Source organism: Arachis hypogaea, chromosome 12, assembly GCF_003086295.3.
Source record: "Arachis hypogaea cultivar Tifrunner chromosome 12, arahy.Tifrunner.gnm2.J5K5, whole genome shotgun sequence".
NCBI classification, from domain to species: Eukaryota; Viridiplantae; Streptophyta; class Magnoliopsida; order Fabales; family Fabaceae; genus Arachis; species Arachis hypogaea.
In genome coordinates, this window is record NC_092047.1 from 76,822,853 (window position 1) to 76,840,343 (window position 17,491).

Below are 17,491 nucleotides of genomic sequence, written 5' to 3' on the forward strand. Positions count from 1 at the left end.
CGTGCCCCCTTCCATTTGCAGCTGTAGGATCCTCTCAGTGAAAATGGTCCTCTACGGTTTCTGCACGGCTAATCAACTGTCGGATTTCTCGTCTCGGATGAAAAATACAAGGTACAGCAACCGCATGGATAATCATCTGTCGGTTCCTGCTAGCGTCGGAATAGGATCCATTGATCCTTTTGCACACTGTCACTACCCCCAACATTCGCAGGTTTGAAGCTCTTCACAGTCATCCCTTCCCAGATCCTACTCGGAATACCACAGACAAGGTTTAGACTTTTCGGATCCCAGGAATGCTGCCAATGGTTCTAGCCTATACCACGAAGATATTAATCTCATGGACTCAGTCCGTGTATTAGATATCCAAGAGAATATACTCTAGCTGTCGTCCAATGACTACGTTGAACATCATGTAGACCGCTTGTTGTTGTCAGGCACGCGGATCTTGGCTAAGCGAGTAACGAAGATAGTGGGTGATTGTCACGGGTCACCCCTTCATTATGACTTAACTGAATTAAGTACAAGAGTATATCTTGGAGAAGAAGTAGGCGTGAATTGAAGGAAAAACAATAGTACTTGCATTAATTCATGAAGAACAGCAGAGCTCCACACCTTAATCTATGGGGTGTAGAAACTCCACCGTAGAAAATACATAAGTGAAAGAAGGTCTAGGCATGGCCGTGAGGCCAGCCTCCAAATGTAAAAAATAGTCTAAGGTCTCAGGACTAAACGTCCAAAGATTGTCAAAAAGACTCAAAGTATATCTCTAAATGTAGTTTTTATACTAAACTAGTAACCTAGGGTTACAGAAAATGAGTAACTAAGTGCAGATAGTGTAGAAATCCACTTCTGGGGCCCACTTGGTGTGTGCTTGGGCTGACCATTGAAGCTTTTTCATGCTTAGGCTGTTCTAGGAGTTAAACGCCAGCTTTGGTGCCAGTTTGGGCATTTAACTCCAATTCTAGTGCCAGTTTGGGCGTTTTACGCTAGAAAATTTTAGGCTGACTTTGAACGCTAGTTTTGGTCATCAAATCTCGGGCAAAGTATGGACTATTATATATTGCTGGAAAGCCCAGGATGACTACTTTCCAACGCAATTGAGAGCGCGCCAATTGAGAATCTATAACTCCAGAAAATCCACTTCGAGTTCAGGAGGGTCAGAATCCAACAGCATCTGCAGTCCTTTTTCAGCCTCTGAATAAGAGTTTTGCTGAAGTCCCTCAATTTCATCCAGAAAATACTTGAAATTATAGAAACCCACAAACTCATAGTAAAGTCCAGAAATGTGATTTTTGAATAAAAACTAATAAAAATATAATAAAAAATAGCTAAAACATACTAATAACTATGTAAAAACAATGCCAACAAGGGTATAAATTATCCACTCATCATGTATCATGCACACCATCTTATTTTTACAATCACAATGTCTTTGTTTCTCTGTGCCTTCATGGTTATCTTTAATTTTTCTTGCTAAAAACACATGTACTACTAACATTTCATTGTGTAAGACACTCATGATCCATCTTAGTCCCATCACCAGTGCCTAATTGTTGCTTGAGGATGAGCAAGCATTATGAAGTTGGTAGGGAAAGGGGAAGAATGGGAGGAAAATGACAACAATAGAAAAGATAAATTATAAGGTTGTAAAGTTCCTTTTCCTCTTATTTGTTTCTGGCACTTTAAATTGCATGATTGTCTTTATCTTCTCTGTATACATGTGTGTATGAATAAGCATAGCCTGAACCTTGATCTGTAACATGTTGCTATGCCACTATGACTACCAACTTGAGTTTTGTAAAGTTCAAAGCAGTAAAGTATCATGATCATAAACAAACAAAGGAATTAAAGAAGAACTTAGCATGTGCATACAAGTATTGGAAGGCTAGAATGATTAATTGTTGCTCAATTGCATTTGAATGTATTTAATTGAAGTTTTCATCTAGGACATTTTATGAAATTTTTGGAATAATGAAAACCTTGAAGAAGCAATTGCAAATTAAGGCAAGAAAAAAAAAAGGGGAAAGAATGAGAAAGCTGAAGGCTCTGAGTACCAATGACAATTCCATTGTTAAGTACTTGTGGTGTTTATGTATCAGGCAAAAAGCTTGAAAACAAAACACTTAGAAGTCAAGGTTAGGCTCAAGTGCAAAAGCACTCCTTCAAGGCTCAAGGTTCTGAGCATCAATGATTAGAGAGTCAAGAAAAGAAACAAATAAGCTTAATGAAGTCCTCTAATTCAATACTTGTGGTGCTTATGTATCAAGTGGCAATACTTGAAAACAAAGCATTTAGCATCGTAGCTTTGTTATCAACTCATGGGGTAAAACACCCAAAAGGAGAAGCTAATAAGAAAATCAAAAGCTTGTTTCAAGGAAGAAACATAAGGAAAAGATTTCATAAAATGAGCTAGATAGAAGCATCAATCATTTACATTTCTTTTGTGATTGTAGCATGCATAGAAAACTAGCCTACCATGAATATTAACTTGCTATTCTTCTCACCTTGGTTTGTCAAAATGTACTGCATGATTCTTTTCTTGCTTGGGGACAAGCAATGTTTAAGTTTGGTGTTGTGATGACATGTCATCATGTCATGTTTTTCTATACTTTTTCATACAAGAAATTGATGATTAGTGCTTAAATATTGCATTCTTTTGTGCTTAAATGGTATATTTCTTTGATCTTTTGATTTGATAAACTTTGTAGAAAATAAGTAGAAAAAGAAGCAAAGAAGCACAAATTAAGCTCAATTAAGCTCAAAAGGAGCAAAGAGGATTTGCAGCCCTGACCTCTTCACACTCCAACAAGAATAACTTGAGCTACATAACTCCAAATGAGGTGATTTTAGTGGTATTAGAAAGTAAGAATCTAGAGATTTCCAAGCATATATGGCACTGCATGGCGGACACTAAATCTGAGGGAGAAAATTTACCCCGAAAGTGCAAAGATGAACATAGTATCAACCTGCAGTAAGGCCATCTGACCTCTTCACCTTCCAAGGAGGATAACTTGAGCTGTAGAGCTTGGAATGATGCGCTCTAAAATGAATTGGAAAGTAGACATCCAGAGCTTTTCAACGATATATAATAGTATGGGGTGAACATCAAGTTTGGGCCTCAGAAGCTGGCGCTAAACTTTGGCCTCCAAACAGCCAGCGTTCAAACAAGTGGATGCCACGTTCACTTTAGTGAAAAGTGAACGTCACGTTCACTTTAGTGAACATCTTCGGCCTCCAAAATAGCGCGACCATGCCTTCTTCAAAAGACCATAACTTGAGCTACAGATGTCCAATTGATGCGCTTCCAGTTGCATTAGAAAGCTGACATTCAAAGCTTTTCAACGATATATAGCAATCTATATTTGGCATGAGATTAAAGCACAAGTGATAGGCATCTTTAAAGACCAAGAACCACACTCAGCAACACTTTTGAAGTAACGTTCACTTCCAAAGTAAACGCTACATTCACTTTTGTGAACATTTTCGTGACAATTGGCTTTGGAAGCAAGGAGCACTCAACCAAAGAGAATAGCGCTCAATTAAGGAAGCGCAGCGTTCACTTAGGTGAACACTAGGGGGAGAATGCGCGCATCATTCGCGCAACACAAGGAGAGCGCTCACAATTTGAGCACAGCGTTCACTTATTGAACGCTAGGATAGGCCAAGCGCGCACGAGGGAAGCATGCCACAAGGAGTGAACGCTACATTCACTTACCCAATGGAGCGTGGTAGCACAAATTGCGAATCACACTTTTCACAACTTGTACCACTAACCAGCAAGTGCACTGGGTCGTCCAAGTAATACCTTACGTGAGTAAGGGTCGAATCCCACAGAGATTGTTGGTTTGAAGCAATCTATGGTTATCTTGTAAATCTTAGTCAGGAAGTCAATTATGTTTATTAGTTGAATTATGAATAACCAGTAGAGCATAAATTAAAAGTTACTTGTTGTGTAGTAATGGAGAATATGTTGGAGTTTTGGAGATGCTTTGTCTTCTGAATCTCTGCTTTCCTCTGTCTTCTGATTCATGCACGCACGTCCTCCTATGGCAAGCTGTGTGTTGGTGGATCACCGTTGTCAATGGCTACCTTCCATCCTTCCAGTGAAAACTACGCTCACGCGCTCTGTCACAGCACGGCTAATCACCGGTTGGTTCTCGATCTGGTTGGAATAGGATTTACTATCCTTTTGCGTCTGTCACTAACGCCCAGCCTTCAGGAGTTTGAAGCTCGTCACAGTCATTCAATCCTTGAATCCTACTCGAAATGCCACAGACAAGGCTTAGACTTTCCGGATTCTCATGAATGCCGCCATCAGTTCTAGCTTATACCACGGAGATTCTGATTAAAGAATCTAAGAGATACTCATTCAATCGGATATAGAACGGAGGTGGTTGTCAGGCACACGTTCATGGTTTGAGGAAGGTGATGAATGTCACAGATCATCACCTTCATCACAGTTAAGCGCGAATGAACATCTTAGATAGGAACAAGCGTGTTTGAATGGGAAACAGGAATACTTGCATTAATTCATTGAGACACAGCAGAGCTCCTCACCCCCAACAATGGGGTTTAGAGACTCATGCCGTCAGAGAATACAAAGTTTAGATCTAAAATGTCATGAGATACAAAATAAGTCTCTAAAAGTTGTTTAAATACTAAACCAGTAGCCTAGGGTTACAAAATATGAGTGGACTATGATGGATGATGCAGAGATCCACTTCTGGGGCCCACTTGGTGTGCTGGGGCCCACTTGGTGTGTGCTGGGGCTGAGACTTTAAGCAATTCACGTGCAGAGGCCATTTGTGGAGTTGAACGCCAGTTTTTGTGCCAGTTTGGGCGTTCAACTCCAGTTTTTGATCCTTTTCTGGCGCTGGACGCCAGAATTGGGCAGAGGACTGGCGTTGAACGCCAGTTTACGTCGTCTATCCTTGTGCAAAGTATAGACTATTATATATTGCTGGAAAGCCCTGGATGTCTACTTTCCAACGCAATTGGAATCATGCCATTTCGAGTTCTGTAGCTCCATAAAATCCACTTTGAGTGCAGGGAGGTCAGAATCCAACAGCATTAGCAGTCCTTTTTCATCCTGAATCAAATTTTTGCTCAGCTCCTTCAATTTCAGCCAGAAAAATACCTGAAATTACAGAAAAACACACAACTCATAGTAAAGTCCAGAAATATGAATTTTTCCTAAAAACTACTGGAAATAAACTAAAAACTAACTAAAATATACTCAAAACTATATGAAATTATCCCCAAAAAGCGTATAAAATATCCGCTCATCACAACACCAAACTTAAACTGTTGCTTGTCCTCAAGCAACCAGACAAATAAAATAGAAGACTAATAGGTTGAGAAGCAATAATATCTCAGAGTTTTTGAATGAAGCTCAGATTCTAATTAGATGAGCGGGGCTAGTAGCTTTTTGCTTCTGAACAGTTTTGGCATCTCACTTTATCCATTGAAGCTCAGAGTGATTGGCATCTATAGGAACTCAGAATTCAGATAGTGTTATTGATTCTCTTAGTTCAGTGTGATGATTCTTGAACACAGCTTCTTTATGAGTCTTGGCCGTGGCCCTAAGCACTTTGTTTTCCAGTATTACTACCGGATACATAAATGCCACAGACACATAACTGGGTGAACCTTTTCAGATTGTGACTCAGCTTTGCTAAAGTCCCCAATTAGAGGTGTCCAGGGTTCTTAAGCACACTCTTCTTTTTGCTTTGGACCTTGACTTTAACCGCTCAGTCTCAAGTTTTCACTTGACACCTGCACGCCACAAGCACATGGTTAGGGACAGCTTGGTTTAGCCGCTTAGACCAGGATTTCAGTCCTTTAGGCCCTCCTATCCATTGATGCTCAAAGCCTTGGGATCCTTTTTAATTGCCCTTGCCTTTTGGTTTTAAGGGGTATTGGCTTTTTCTGCTTGCTTCTCTCTCTTTTTTTTTTTTTTTCTGCAAGCTTTGTTCTATGCTGCTTTTTCTTGCTTCAAGAATCATTTTTATGATTTTTCAGATTATCAATAACATGTCTCATGTTCATTGTTCTTTCAAGAGCCAACATATTTAACAGTCTTAAACAACAAATTCAAAAGATATATGCACTGTTCAAGCATTCATTCAGAAGACAGAAAGCATTGCCACCACATTTAACCAATTAGAATTTGTTTTATTTAAACTCAAAATTTTATTGCTTCTTTATTCAAAAGATCTACTATTTTATTCATGTTTAATGATGATGAGAAAAATAAACTATAGCTTAATTGGAGATAAAATCAAATAGATACTAATTACTATTATATGACTTCTAAGGTAAACTTTTTATAAGGACACTGTCACAGAGTCAAGGCAGAAATTGGAAATTAACAACCTTTATTCTGGGGGTATGGGAATTCCTCTGATCCTTGGGAGGCTTGGTATCACAGAAGACTTTTGGCGCTTCAGTTCCCTTAAGTCACGTCCCTGCTCCTCTTGTTCTTTAAGCATATGGGTCAGCATTTGACTGTGTTCCTTCTGTTGTTTTATTATTTGCTCCATAGCTTCCTGTATCTTGGTGACAGACGTCTCAAGATGTTCCCAATATTCCGCTTGAGGAATCTCTGGGAGGAATTCCTGTGCTCTCTTCTTGATATGTTCCTCCTGTGCTTGTTGTCTCTCCATTGATGCTTTGGTGATTGACTTTTCAATTAGGATATATTCAGTTATTCCCATCTTGACTCCAGCATCCTTGCAGAGCAGGGAAATCACGCTTGGATAAGCCAACCTGGCCTCTCTTGAATTTTTGTTAGCAATCTTATAGAGCTCTGTTGAAATCAGCTGATGAACCTCCACTTCCTTTCCCATCATGATGCAATGAATCATCACTGCTCTTTTAACTGTGACTTCAGAACGGTTGCTGGTGGGTAACAGAGAACGCCCAATGAAGTCCAGCCATCCTCTGGCAACTGGTTTGAGATCCTCCCTCTTGAGTTGATTTGGGACGCCCTTTGTGTTGGTGGTCCACCTAGTTCCAGGAATACAGATGTCCTCTCCAATTTTATCCAGACCAATGTCTGCTCTCATCATCCTCCTATTGAAGGAGTCTGGATCATCCTTTAGCTGAGGTAGCTTCAGTATCTCTCTGATCTTGTCAGGGGTGGTATGAACAATCTTTCCCCTGACCATGGTCCGAAATTCGTAGCAGGCTGTTCCAGATAGTCTTTGCTTGTCAGTCTGCCACATATTAGCATAGAACTCCTGGACCATGTTCCTTCCTACTTTCGTTTCAGGATTAGCTAGGACTTCCCAGTTCCTGATTCGAATTTGCTCCTGGATCTCCGGATATTCATCTTCTTTCAGATCGAATCTAACTTCCGGGATCACTGATCTCAGACCCATTACTTTAAGATAATGGTCTGAATGTTCTTTAGATAAGAACTTCCCTTGATTCCAAAGTGGTTTTGGAACGCTCTCTTTCTTGTCTCTAGGAGTGTATTGTTTCCCTTTGGGAGCCATGATCTTAGTGATTTCGGAAAAACACACCAAACTTAGAGGTTTGCTTGTCCTCAAGCAAAAGAAAAGAAAGGAGAGGGATAGAAGGAGATTGAGTAGCACTTGTTGATGAAGGAGGGGGGAGGCCGAACCCAATTTAAAGGGGGGGAGGGGTGGATTTTCGAAAAATTGGAGGAGATAAGATAAAAAGATTGAGTTGAAAAAGATAAGATAGAAGATATAGTTTAATTTTGAAAAGATAGGATAGATTTTTGAAAAAGATAATTCTGGATTTTGAAAAAGATAATATGAAAAAGATATTGAAAAAGATATGGATTAGTTGAAAAGATTTTTGAGTGAAAAAGATAGATTTTGAAAAAGATAGATTTTTCAGAAAAGATTTTGAAAAGAGTTGGATTGAATTTGGAAAGATGGATTTTTAGAAATTAAAGTTTTTAGAAATCAGGGTTCTTGATATGTTCATGTAAAAATCATGCATTGAAGCATAAAATTTGAAATTAAAATGGAAATACGTGTGGGATTGCTTGGATTTGGCTCCTCCCTGTCCTCCTGGCGTTTGAACGCCCAAACACTGCCTGTTTTGGGCGTTCAGCGCCCAAATGCTGATCTCCTGGGCGTTCAGCGCCCAGTTGCTGCCATTCCTGGCGTTCAACGCCCAGTGGGTGGCCATTTCTGGCGTTGAACGCCCAAATGCTGCCATTACTGGCGTTCAGCGCCCAGTGGATGCCCATTTTGGGCGCTGAACGCCCAAAATGCCCCTTTACTGGCGTTTTCTTGCCATTGAGCTCTTTTACTCTGTTTTGTGTGCCGAGGTCTTCTGTAAATGATTATTTACCTTGTTGTCAATGAACTCTAAAAAATAAAGATAGAAATAGGGCAAAATGCTTAGAGGATTGTTGCCCCATGGCTGGGTTGCCTCCCAGCAAGCGCTTCTTTATTGTCTTTAGCTGGACCTTGCTGAGCTTTTAATCTAGCTGCAGCCTTGAGCATTCTTGCTCAGTGTTGCCTTCAAGATAATGCTTGATTCTCTGTCCATTGACAATGAACTTCTTATCAGAATCAATATCTTGAAGCTCCACATAACCATATGGTGACACACTTGTAATCACGTATGGTCCCCTCCACCGGGATTTCAGTTTCCCGGGGAATAGCCTGAGTCTAGAGTTAAACAACAGGACCTTCTGTCCTGGTTCAAAGATTCTAGATGACAGCTTTCTGTCATGCCATTTTTTTTATTTTTCTTTATAAAGTTTGGCATTTTCGAAAGCTGTGAATCTGAATTCCTCTAGCTCATTTAGCTGGAGCAATCGTTTTTCTCCTGCTAATTTGGCATCTAAGTTTAGGAATCTGGTTACCCAATAAGCTTTATGTTCCAGTTCCACGGGCAGGTGACATGCCTTACCATACACAAGTTGGTATGGAGAGGTCCCTATAGGGGTCTTGAATGCTGTTCTGTAAGCCCACAGAGCATCATCCAAGCTCCTTGCCCAATCCTTTCTACGGGTATTTACTGTCCGTTCCAGGATTCTCTTTAATTCTCTGTTAGAGACTTCAGCTTGCCCGTTGGTTTGTGGATGATATGGAGTGGCCACTTTGTGGCGAATTCCATACCGAACCATGGCAGAGTAAAGCTGTTTATTGCAGAAGTGAGTGCCCCCATCACTGATTAACACTCTAGGGACACCAAACCTGCTAAAGATATGTTTCTGGAGGAACTTCAGCACTGTTTTAGTATCATTGGTGGGTGTGGCAATAGCCTCAATCCATTTTGATACATAGTCAACTGCCACCAGAATATAAGTGTTTGAGTATGATGGTGGGAAAGGTCCCATGAAGTCAATTCCCCATACATCAAACAACTCTATTTCCAAGATTCCTTGTTAAGGCATGGCGTAACCATGAGGCAGATTACCAGCTCTTTGGCAACTGTCATAATTACGTACAAATTCTCGGGAATCTTTATAGAGTGTGGGCCAATAGAAGCCACATTGGAGGACCTTGGTGGCTGTTCGCTCACCTCCGAAATGGCCTCCATATTGAGATCCATGGCAATGCCATAGGATTCTCTGTGCTTCTTCTCTGGGGACACACCTACGGATAATTCCGTCTGCGCATCTCTTAAAGAGATAGGGTTCATCCCACAAGTAGTACTTTGCATCAGTAATTAGTTTCTTTTTTTGTATTCTATTATACTCCTTGGGTATGAACCTTGCAGCTTTATAGTTTGCAATATCGGCAAACCATGGTGCTTCCTGAATGGCAAATAGATGCTCATCAGGGAATGTCTCAGAGATCTCAAGGAAGGGGAGGGACGTCCCTTCCACTGGCTCTATCCGAGACAGATGATCAGCTACTTGGTTCTCTGTCCCTTTTCTGTCTCTTATTTCTATATCAAACTCTTGCAGAAGCAATACCCATCTGATGAGCCTGGGTTTTGAATCCTGCTTTGTGAGTAGATATTTAAGAGCAGCATGGTCAGTATACACAATCACTTTTGATCCTACTAAGTATGATCTGAACTTGTCAATGGCGTAAACCACTGCAAGTAGTTCTTTTTCTGTGGTTGTGTAATTTTTCTGGGCATCATTTAGAACGCGGCTGGCATAATAAATGACATGCAGAAGCTTGTCATGCCTCTGTCCCAGTACTGCACCAATGGCATGATCACTGGCATCACACATTAACTCAAATGGCAATGTCCAGTCTGGTGCAGAAATGACTGGTGCTGTGACCAGCTTAGCTTTCAGCGTTTCAAACGCCTGCAGGCATGCTGCGTCAAACACAAATGGCGTGTCAGCAGCTAGCAGATTGCTTAGAGGTTTTGCGATTTTTGAAAAATCCTTTATAAACCTCCTATAGAATCCTGCATGCCCCAGAAAGCTTCTGATTGCCTTAACATTGGCAGGTGGTGGTAATTTTTCAATTACCTCTATTTTTGCTTGATCCACCTCTATTCCCTTGTTTGAGATTTTGTGCCCAAGAACAATTCCTTCAGTCACCATGAAGTGACACTTTTCCCAGTTTAAAACTAGGTTGGTTTCTTGGCATTTTTTCAGAACAAGTTTTAGGTGATCAAGACAGGAGCTGAATAAGTCTCCATATACTGAGAAGTCATCCATGAAGACTTCCAGAAATTTTTCCACCATATCAGAGAAAATAGAGAGCATGCATCTCTGGAAGGTTGCAGGTGCATTGCATAGCCCAAAGGGCATCCTTCTGTAAGCAAACACTCCGGATGGACATGTGAATGCTGTTTTCTCTTGATCCTGGGGATCTACTGCAATCTGGTTATAGCCTGAGTAGCCATCCAAAAAGCAGTAATAATCATGACCTGCTAGTCTCTCTAGCATCTGGTCTATGAATGGTAAAGGAAAATGATCCTTTCTGGTGGCTGTATTGAGCCTTCTGTAGTCAATACACATGCGCCACCCTGTAACTGTTCTTGTAGGAACCAGTTCATTTTTTTCATTATGAATCACTGTCATGCCTCCCTTTTTTGGGACGACTTGAACAGGGCTCACCCAGGGGCTGTCAGAAATGGGATAAATAATCCCAGCCTCTAGTAATTTGGTGACCTCTTTCTGCACCACTTCCTTCATGGCTGGATTTAGCCGCCTCTGTGGTTGAACCACTGGTTTGGCATTATCCTCCAATAGGATTTTGTGCATGCATCTAGCTGGGCTTATGCCCTTAAGGTCACCTATGGACCACCCAAGAGCTGTCTTGTGTGTCCTTAGCACTTGAATAAGTGCTTCCTCTTCCTGTGAATTTAAAGCAGAGCTTATAATCACTGGAAAAGTGTCACCTTCTCCTAGAAATGCATATTTCAAGGATGGTGGCAGTGGCTTGAGCTCGGGTTTAGGAGGTTTTTCCTCTTTCAGAAGAAAGTTCAGAGGCTCTTTCATGTCCCCTGAATCCTCCAAATCAGGCTGAACATCTTTAAAGATGTTTTCCAACTCTGATTCGAGACTCTCAGCCATGTTGATCTCTTCTACCAAAGAGTCAATAAGGTCAACTTTCATGCAGTCTGTTGATGTGTCTGGATGCTGCATGGCTTTGACAGCGTTCAACTTGAACTCGTCATCATTGACTCTCAGGGTTATTTCCCCTTGCTGGACGTCAATGAGGGATCGTCCAGTTGCTAGGAAGGGTCTTCCTAGAATGAGAGTAGCACTCTTGTGCTCCTCCATTTCCAGCACAACAAAGTCAGTGGGAAAGGCGAATGGCCCAACTCTGACAATCATGTCCTCAATCACGCCTGATGGGTATTTAGTGGAACCATCAGCAAGTTAGAGACATATCCGGGTTGGTTTAACTTCTTCAGTTAAGCCAAGCTTCCTGATAGTGGATGCAGGTATCAGGTTGATGCTCGCCCCAAGATCGCATAGAGCTGTCTTGGTGCAATCACCTTCTAATATGCATGGTATCAGAAAACTCCCAGGGTCTTTAAGCTTTTCAGGAAAGCTTTTCAGAATGACTGCACTGCATTCTTCAGTGAGGAGAACTCTTTCTGTTTCTCTCCACTCCTTCTTATGACTCAAGATCTCTTTCATGAACTTGGCATAAGACGGTATTTGCTCAAGTGCCTCTGCAAATGGAATCTTTATTTCAAGAGTCCTCAGATAATCTGCAAAGCGAGCAAATTGCTTATCCTGCTCCTCTTTCCGGAGTTTTTGAGGATAAGGTATCTTGGCTTTATATTCCTCAACCTTAGTGGTTAAAGAAGCCTTTTTAGAGGGGTTGTTATCAGCACTTGTGTGTGTCTGATCCCTCACTGGCAATTGAATACCAGAGTCAGAAGCTGGAGTGACGTTAGACGCCAACTCACTGTCTGTTCCTGGCGCCTGAACGCCAGAAATGTGCCCCTGTTGGGCGTTCAACGCTGGATTCTGCCCCATTTGTGGCGTTGAACGCCAATCCTGCCTTGTTTCTGGCGCTGAACGCCAGTTTTGGGCATGGTTTGGGCGTTCAGTGCTAGCCTTCCACCCATTTTCTGGCGTTTTAGTGCCAGAATTATTTTTCCCTGGGCTCTTACTGTCCTCATGGGAATCTTTGGTGGGGTGTTCATTTCTTGAATTTTTGATGCCTTGAGGTGGGGTATTTAATGTTTTCCCACTTCTTAATTGAACTGCTTGGCATTCTTCTGCTATTTGCTTTGATAGCTGCTGCTTTGTTTGCTTAAACTGTTCTTCCATATGTATATTAGCTATCCTTGTCTCCTGTAACCTGTCTTTGAATTCAGCTAGCTGTTTTGTTAGAAAATCTAATTGCTGATTGAATTCAGCAGCTTGTTCTACAGTACTGAATTCAGCAGTTACTGTTTTAACCTCTTCATTCATGGAAGGGTTGCTGCTTAGATACAGATGCTGATTCCTGGCAACTGTATCAATGAGCTCTTGAGCTTCTTCAATTGTCTTTCTCATATGGATAGATCCACCAGCTGAGTAATCTAAAGACATCTGAGCTCCTTCTGCAAGCCCATAGTAGAAGATGTCTAACTGAACCCACTCTGAAAACATTTCAGAGGGGCATTTTCGTAGCATCTCTCTGTATCTCTCCCAGGCATCATAAAGAGATTCATTATCTCCTTGTTTAAAGCCTTGGATGTCCAGCCTTAGCTGTGTCATCCTTTTTGGAGGGAAATATTGATTCAAGAATTTTTCTGTCAGCTGTTTCCATGTTCTTATGCTGGCCTTAGGTTGGTTATTTAACCACCTCTTAGCTTGATCTTTTACAGCAAATGGAAATAGTAATAGTCTGTAGACATCCTGATCTATTTCCTTATCATGTACTGTGTCAGCAATTTGTAAAAATTGTGCCAGAAACTCTGTAGGTTCTTGCTGTGGAAGACCGGAATACTGGCAACTTTGCTGCACCATGATAATGAGCTGAGGATTCAACTCAAAGCTACTAACTCCAATGGAGGGTATGCAGATGCTACTCCCATATGAAGCAGTAGAGGGGTTAGAATATGACCCCAAAGTCCTCCTGGACTGTCCATCTCCACTTATGTCCATGATGGATATGTGGATATAACTTGGACTGATTTATCTTTTTATTTATTTTATTTTATAAGAAGTAAATACTTAAATAAAATAAAATAACTAAAAAAAATTTGAATTTTGAAATTTTTTTTTTCGTAAAAAAATTTAAAAATAATTAGTTAAAAAAAAAACGAAATTTTTGAAAAAGAGGGAAGATATTTTCGAAAATTAGAGAGAGAGAGTTAGTTAGGTAGTTGAAACAAATTTTGAAAAGATAAGAAGTTAGGAAGTTAGAAGAGATATTTTGAAAAGATATATATATATATATATATTTTTTTTTTGAATTTAGTGAGGAGAGAGAAAAACAATAAGATAGTACAAGATTTAAAATTTTTAGATCTAATGCTCCTTGTTTTTCGAAAATTTTAGAGGGAAAACACCAAGGAACACCAAACTTACAAAGTTTAAGATCAAGACACAAGGAAAACTCAAGAACACTTTGAAGACTCACAAGAACACAAGAACATGAAGGAAGAACACCAAACTTAAAATTTTTTTTTTTTGAAAACCAAACAAAATTTTCGAAAATCAAAGGGAAATCAACAAGAAAACACCAAACTTAAAGTTTGGCATAAGATTTAATAGAAAAAAAATATTTTTGAAAAAGAATGTTTTGAAAAAAAGTATAAAAGATTCTAACCCAATCAAATTAATGTTCTAGCCAAATGAGTTATGGGACCTTATTTTAAGAAAGATTATTTTTGAAAACACCAAACTTGAAGTTTGGCACAGGATTTAATAGAAAAATTATTTTTGAAAAAGGTTTTTTTTTTTTTAAAAATATGATAGCCAATTATCATGAACATAAACACCACGTTCTAAATAACTGAGCTATAAATTTAAAGTATTTTAACAAGGGTTAATTAATAAAAGACTCTAAACCAAAAAGAAAGATTTTTCCTAATCTAAGCAACAAAATAATCCGTCAGTTGTTCAAACACGAACAATCCCTGGCAACGGCGCCAAAAACTTGGTAGCACAAATTGCGAATCACACTTTTCACAACTTGTACCACTAACCAGCAAGTGCACTGGGTCGTCCAAGTAATACCTTACGTGAGTAAGGGTCGAATCCCACAGAGATTGTTGGTTTGAAGCAATCTATGGTTATCTTGTAAATCTTAGTCAGGAAGTCAATTATGTTTATCAGTTGAATTATGAATAACCAGTAGAGCATAAATTAAAAGTTACTTGTTGTGTAGTAATGGAGAATATGTTGGAGTTTTGGAGATGCTTTGTCTTCTGAATCTCTGCTTTCCTCTGTCTTCTGATTCATGCACGCACGTCCTCCTATGGCAAGCTGTGTGTTGGTGGATCACCGTTGTCAATGGCTACCTTCCATCCTTCCAGTGAAAACTACGCTCACGCGCTCTGTCACAGCACGGCTAATCACCGGTTGGTTCTCGATCTGGTTGGAATAGGATTTACTATCCTTTTGCGTCTGTCACTAACGCCCAGCCTTCAGGAGTTTGAAGCTCGTCACAGTCATTCAATCCTTGAATCCTACTCGGAATGCCACAGACAAGGCTTAGACTTTCCAGATTCTCATGAATGCCGCCATCAGTTCTAGCTTATACCACGGAGATTCTGATTAAAGAATCTAAGAGATACTCATTCAATCGGATATAGAACGGAGGTGGTTGTCAGGCACACGTTCATGGTTTGAGGAAGGTGATGAATGTCACAGATCATCACCTTCATCACAGTTAAGCGCGAATGAACATCTTAGATAGGAACAAGCGTGTTTGAATGGGAAACAGGAATACTTGCATTAATTCATTGAGACATAGCAGAGCTCCTCACCCCCAACAATGGGGTTTAGAGACTCATGCCGTCAGAGAATACAAAGTTTAGATCTAAAATGTCATGAGATACAAAATAAGTCTCTAAAAGTTGTTTAAATACTAAACCAGTAGCCTAGGGTTACAAAATATGAGTGGACTATGATGGATGATGCAGAGATCCACTTTTGGGGCCCACTTGGTGTGCTGGGGCCCACTTGGTGTGTGCTGGGGCTGAGACTTTAAGCAATTCACGTGCAGAGGCCATTTGTGGAGTTGAACGCCAGTTTTTGTGCCAGTTTGGGCGTTCAACTCCAGTTTTTGATCCTTTTCTGGCGATGGACGCCAGAATTGGGCAGAGGACTGGCGTTGAACGCCAGTTTACGTCGTCTATCCTTGTGCAAAGTATGGACTATTATATATTGCTGGAAAGCCCTGGATGTCTACTTTCCAACGCAATTGGAAGCATGCCATTTCGAGTTCTGTAGCTCCAGAAAATCCACTTTGAGTGCAGGGAGGTCAGAATCCAACAGCATTAGCAGTCCTTTTTCATCCTGAATCAAATTTTTGCTCAGCTCCTTCAATTTCAGCCAGAAAAATACCTGAAATTACAGAAAAACACACAACTCATAGTAAAGTCCAGAAATATGAATTTTTCCTAAAAACTACTGGAAATAAACTAAAAACTAACTAAAACATACTCAAAACTATATGAAATTATCCCCAAAAAGCGTATAAAATATCCGCTCATCAGAGCGCTCCACTGGAAGGGGCACCAAGCAACCCTGACCGACTCTCAGTCAAGGCCAAACTAAAAGAGCCCACTCTAAGTGCAACTCTGGCTCAATTAATTCCAATTCAAGCCCATCGACACACCAAAGCAAGCAAAACCCATGGACATCACTCAAAGGCACAAGAAAAAGCTAGATTAGGAATTTCATTTAAATTGTAATTTGTTTTTAATTTCAATTTCATTTTCATTTTGTAAAGCCTATATAAAGGCATCAATTTCATTTCAAAAAAAGGCTGGCTCTACTAGAGAGCAATAGGAGTAGGAGTAGGATAGAATAGAAAGCTCTCTTTAATACACTTTTATTTTCTGCACTCTACATTTCAGAATTCAATTTAGCTTTATGCAATTTCCATTTCTCTGCTACAATTTCTGCAATCTTCTACTCCAATTTCTTTTTCTGCAACTTTTTAATTCTGTTCATGATCTAGCTTGATTTACTCTTCCTGCAATTTAAATTTCCAGTCACTTGTTCTCAAGATCTCTTTTATTGCTTGATTTACAGCTTCATTTAATTTCCCTGCTCCCAATCCCCTTTACATTTGATGCAATTTACGTTTCTTACTTTTTAAGATTCTGCCATTTACTTTCTGCATTTTACAATTCCTGCAATTTATGTTCTGTTGCTTCAATTTCATCCAATTCACCACTGTTAGCTTGACTAAACTAATCACCTCAGTAAATTTGCTTGATCCATCAATCCCTATGGGATCGACCTCACTCTTGTGAGTTATTACTACTTGATGTGATCCGGTACACTTGCTGGTGAGTTTGTGTGAAAATCTAATTTTTCACCCATCAGTATGCCAAGAAACTAGTTAAGAAATTCGGAATGGAGAATGCTAAGCCCCTGGGCAAATCAATGCATCTGAACTCATGGTTGGAAAAGAATGAAACTGAGAAAGATGTTGATAAAACAAGGTATAGAGGAATGATAGGTTCTCTTATATATTTTACATCCTCTAGACCGGACATGATGTAAAGTGTTAGAGTTTGTTCAATATTCCAATCACAACTAAAAAAGTCACATCTTTCTGTAGTTAAAAGAATCATTAAATATGTTCATGGTACATCCAATTTTGGTTTATGGTATCCTAGGTTTGATGATTTTTTTTTGTAGTTGAATATTGTGATGCAGATTTTGCTAGAGATATAGTGGATAACAGAAGTATTTCTGGAATTTACTACTTTTTGGACAGGTCCTTGAAAGTGTAGTCAAGGAGGAAGCAGTCCACCATTGCACTGTCTACTGCTGAAGCCAAATATATTGCTACCCTATCTTGTTGTTTCCAATTATTATGGTTGAAAACTCAGTTAGCCGATTAGAAATTAAAAGCTGAAAATATTCTTTTGTTTTATGATAACATGAGTGCCATTAATA